Source organism: Petaurus breviceps, unplaced genomic scaffold (assembly GCF_028583685.1).
Source record: "Petaurus breviceps papuanus isolate PSGF00001 unplaced genomic scaffold, PetGlider_PUasm1.0 419, whole genome shotgun sequence".
Classification (NCBI taxonomy): Eukaryota; Metazoa; Chordata; class Mammalia; order Diprotodontia; family Petauridae; genus Petaurus; species Petaurus breviceps.
In genome coordinates, this window is record NW_027186324.1 from 8,918,663 (window position 1) to 8,923,847 (window position 5,185).

A 5,185-nucleotide genomic window follows, 5' to 3' on the forward strand; every position below is an offset into this window, starting at 1 on the left:
GCATGGACCTGGAGTCAAAAAGACCTCAGATGCTTGCTAGCTAAGTCACTTAATTCTATTTGCCTCAGTTTCTTTCTTTTTTCTTTAACATATATTTTATTTTGACCTCAAACATTTTTTTAAAGTTTTGAGTTTCGCAGTGGCTAGGTGGAGCAGTGAATAGAGCACTGGCCCTGGAGTCAGGAGAACCTGAGTTCAAATCCGGCCTCAGACACTTGACATACTTACTAGCCGTGTGACCTTGGGCAAGTCACTTAACACTAATTGTCCTCCAAAAAGCAAAATTAAAAAAGTTTTGAGTTTCAAATTCTAGACCTCCCTCCCTCCCTTCCTTCCCTTCCCTCTCCTTGAGATGGTAAGCAGTCAGATATAGGTTATACAAGTGCAATTATGTAAAACATTTCCATACTAGTCATTTTGTACAAGAAAATTTGAAAAAAAGAATGAGAGAAAAAAGTAAAAAATAGCATGCTTCAGTCTGTATTCAAACAACATCATTTCTTTCTCTGGAGGCAGATAGTATGATTCATCATTAGTCCTTTGGGATTGTTTTAGATCATTGTATTGCTGAGAATAGCTAAATCATTCACAGTTCATCGAACAATATTGCTGTTACTGTATACAATGCTCTCCTGTGTGAGTCAGACACAACTGAACATGGGCCAGACCCCCTGGGAGGTACTGGAGATATAAAGAAAATAAGCAAAGCATTGACCCTGCTCTGATGGCATTTGCATTCTTCTTTTTTTCTTTTTGGAGGGGGGAAGGCAAGGCAATTGGGGTTAAGTGACTTGCCCAAGGTCACATGGCTAGTAAATGTTAAGGGTCTCAGGCTGAACTCAGGTCCTCCTCACTCCAGGGCTAGTGCTCTATTCACTGCACCACCTAGCCACCCCTGAAGGCACCTATTAATTGAAGCATGTGCATAAAATTATATACATAAAAATAAATACAAGAAAAAAGTGAGGGTCTAGCAACTAGAGAATTCATGAAAGGCCTCCTAGAACGTGGTATTTAAGTTGAGTTTTGAAAGTAATTAGAAATTCTCAGAGATAGAAGAAATATTCCCAGCATGAATTTCGGTGAAATATTCCTAGCACGAGAGAGAGCCTGTGCAAAGATACAGAGATGGGATATGGAATGCCACGTGTGAGGAAGGGAAGAAAACCAGTTTGTGAAAACCTTGGAGTATGTGAAGTAGTATAATATACAATAATTCTGAAAAAGTCAGTGGGAACCAAATTGTGAAGGGCTTTAAGTAGCAAACACGGGAGTTTGTATTGCATCCTAGAAGAAATACGGAACCACTCGAGTTTGTTGATCAGAGAGTGTGTATGTGGTCAGGTATGTGCCCTAGGATACCATCTCGGCAGTGGTGTGAAGAAAGCTGGAGAGGGGAGAAACTTAAGGCAGGCAGGACAATTAGAAGGCTACTGCAATAGTCCAGGAAAGGTCTTTTAAGGGCCTGAACTAGCCTAATGACCTTGTGAGTAGAAAGAAAGGAGTAAATGAAAGAGATATCGTGGAGGTAAAATGAATTGACCAATGAACCAGCATTTATTAAGCAATATACCAGGCACCATACAAAATACTAAGGATACAAAGAAAAAATAAGAAAATATTACCTGCCCTCACAGAGTTTACATTCTCCTGGGGAAAACAAAATCTCCATAAATACATATATACAAGATGCACATAGTAGATGGAAAAAGAATCACACATGAAACATTATTTATGACATAAATATATATTATATTTCATACATATGTTTATGAAATAAACATTTAATTCACATAACATTTTAGAATTACATATTTATAATTAAATTATTAAATATTCATGCAGTAATTGACAAATTAATAGAAGTGTCATTCATAATAGCAAAAAATCAAGAAACAACCCTTGTGTTCAACAATTAGGGAATTGTTGAACACATTTGAAATGGAATATTATTATTCTTATACCACAAGTACTGACAAACTCCAATAGTTCAAAGTAGTATTGTTGTTATTTAGTCATTTTTTCAATAATGTCCAATTCTTTGTGAGGTTTTGTTGGCAAAGATACTGGAATGATTTGACATTTTCCTTTATAGATCCTTTTACAACAGTGGAAACTGAGTTTAACAGGGTTGATTGATTTGCCCAGGGTCACACAGCTAGTTAAGTGTCTGAGGCTGGATTTGAACTCAGGTGTTCCGGACTCTAGGACCAGCATTCTATTCATTTCACCAACTCACTGCATTGCCTTTGGCCTCATAAAGGCTTAAAGGAACAAGGGCAAATTTTCTTTTTTTTCAGTTGAGAATTAAAAGACAAATTCCCCAACTGATTGACGGTCATGATATCAATAGGTCATTTTCAAGGAAAGAAATTGAAGCTATCAATAATCTTATTCAAAATTTATCTTGGGGCAGCTAGATGGTGCAGTGAATATTGTACTGCCTTGGAGTCAGGAGGACCTGAGTTCAAATACAGCCTCAGACACTTAACACTTACTAGCCGTGTGACCTTGGGCAAGTCACTTATCCCCAACTGCCCCCTTCCCCCCTCCAAAAAAATTAAAACAATATGCTCTAGATAGACTATGTGAACACTTCATTTTCTATATAGCAAACTGCCATTTTCCTATAAGGAACAAAGAGGAAATCAAAGATACTTTACATATTTAAGATCCTATTTCAAGTGCAAAAAGAAGCTGTAAACAATGAACATAAAGAAATGACATTTCAGTAACAAATCTTGGAAATTTCCTTAGGCTGAATGGTTTTCAACTTAACAACCTCTCACCATTTTACAACAAGTCAATGGCTCTCTGGGCCTTAACAGTAATTAGAAGTCACAGGGCATCTTAGGCCTGGTCTAAGAGGCATGCCAAGGTTTTTATACACTGTGGCTACACTTGCAAGTCATACTATGCAAGGAACTGTAAAAGAGATGGAGGAGAAATCACTCGTACTGTATTTCCTAGTCTTGTAGAATTCCAGAGTTCAAAGGAACCTCTGTAGATACCCAATCCACAAATCCTATTAAAAATATCTTAGATGAATGACTCTGTCCAGTACTTGAATACCTCCACAAATGGGAAGTTCACCACCTTTCCGTGAAATTGGTTCCATTGTTGAACAGCTCTAATTGCTATAATGAGTTAAAATTTACTTTCCTCCATCTTCTACCCACTGATCCAAGAAGATATCTAATCCCTCATCTGTTTCAGACCAGGAGCTAAAAAAAACATTCCTTCTGTGGAATTCTGACCAATGGGAGCAAGTAAATCGGACACACCTGTCTATGTACTACTGGGGCCCTTAGGAAGGTTTGCCAGCCAAGCGCAGGATGGCAGCAGGTGGTGCTGTGATGCAGCTTAACAACCAGCAGGTGGCAGGAGCCTTTGAATTGCAACTGAGACAGGTGTGGAAGAATGCCATGGTGAGGGTCATCTAGTAAAGGGGTAAAGTGGGATGAAAGGAGCAAGATGCATCCCAGTAAATCCAGTGGTCAGAGACATTTAAACGGGGCTTTCCCGAGTCAGAAGGCAATAACAGCCTCCAGGTAAATGAGGACGGTGACAAAATAATGTTTATTCATAAAAGGTAGTGCAAAGGAAGTTTATGAGTCATCCAAAGCTTCAAGGGAATACTTGGGATTTAGCCTTGGAGATCAGAGGAGGAAGCTATGCCCTGGGCTACTAGTTTTTTGGGATCTAGTGCCCTTATTGAGGAAGAATCTTGGATGAAATTAGTGAGGGATGGGCTTTGACCCTAACAGTTTTAAGTGAGGAGTGTGGACGGGCAGGCATGAGAGAAGTCCTTACCTAGCACACTCCTGAAATCTGACATTAATTTAGTCTCAATGAGTAAATAAAGTGTGGCATTTGCTCCAGTTAATGAATACTGCCATTTTCTGTGCGTCTTCTGGAGGAGCAATGATGATTATGTTCTTCCTTAAACTAAAGCCAAATCTTGGTTCCATATAAATTCCACTCATTAGCTCTAGTTCTGCCATCTATAGACAAACCTGATATTCATCTAACACTTTAAGATGTAAACAATGCTTTGCATTCATTATTTCATTGGAGCCTCAGACAGTCCTATAAGGTAGGCAGTCCGGGTATCATCTCTATTCTGTGTGGTTCAGTCATTTCCATTGTGTCTGACTCTTTGTGACCCCAGCAAGGGTTTTCTTGGCAAAGATACTGGAGTGGTTTGCCATTTCCTCCTCCAGCTCAATTTACATAGGAGGAAACTGAAGCAGATAGGATTCAGTGAATTGTCCAGGGTAACACAGCTAGTAAATATCTGAAGCCAGATTTTAACTCAGAAAGATGAGTGTTCCTAACTCCATATCTAGTTACCCAATTCCATTCTACAGAAGAAGAAACTGAGGCTGAGAGAATTTAAACGATTTGTCCGTGGTCACACAGCTAATAAGTGTTCAAGGTAGGATTCAAACATATGTTGCAACAATAAAAGGTAATAAGGTTGAGAAATCCTGGAGATTTAGGGAATTTCTGGACATTGTATGAATCTGACTTCTCTTAAAGGACTAGATATTGTTGCTGTTTAAACCCAGGGATGCCAAAAACTGTTGCAGTGGGGGCTCTGCCCACCTTAAAACTGTTGGGGTTTCATGATATGTTGTGTTGGAACCATCTCAAAAATTAAGAGTCAGACCACCTCTAATCCAAGTACAGGTATTTATTGAGATTGCCGCCTCTCATGAAGCAGGCTAAGTTCTAAGAGGAACTAGTCACTTCATAGAAAACAAGATGGATTTTTATAGGGTAAAGATGCTGATTATACAATCAAAATTTACGTAGTATGTAGGAATATGATTAATATTAAGGCAGGAGGAGTTTGTTAAGGGATTAGGTAATGGAAGAGGGGTCCCATCTCTCGTTCAGTGGTTAAACATTCTGGATGTGCTGCCCTCCAATTGGCTAGCTATTGTGGTCCTGTCTGGTCAAGATAGGTATTGTGGTTCTGTCTTGGGCTAGATGGATGATGTGATTGTGATTGAATACAAGAACACACCTGTTAGGGGTGGCTAGGTGGCACAGTGAATAAAGTGCTGGCCCTGGAGTCAGGAGGATCCGAGTTCGGTTCCAGCCTGAGACACTGAACACCCACACAAAAATACTAGCCATGTAACCTTGGGCAAGTTACTTAACCCCAAATTGCCCTCCA

General features: G+C 39.4%; 1 pseudogene; it reads left to right on the top strand.

The window, feature by feature from the left end:
* The first annotated feature begins 3,335 nt into the window (after positions 1-3,335).
* Positions 3,336-5,185, top strand: part of LOC138171147 (calcium release-activated calcium channel protein 1 pseudogene) — a 137,736-nt pseudogene continuing 135,886 nt past the window's right edge.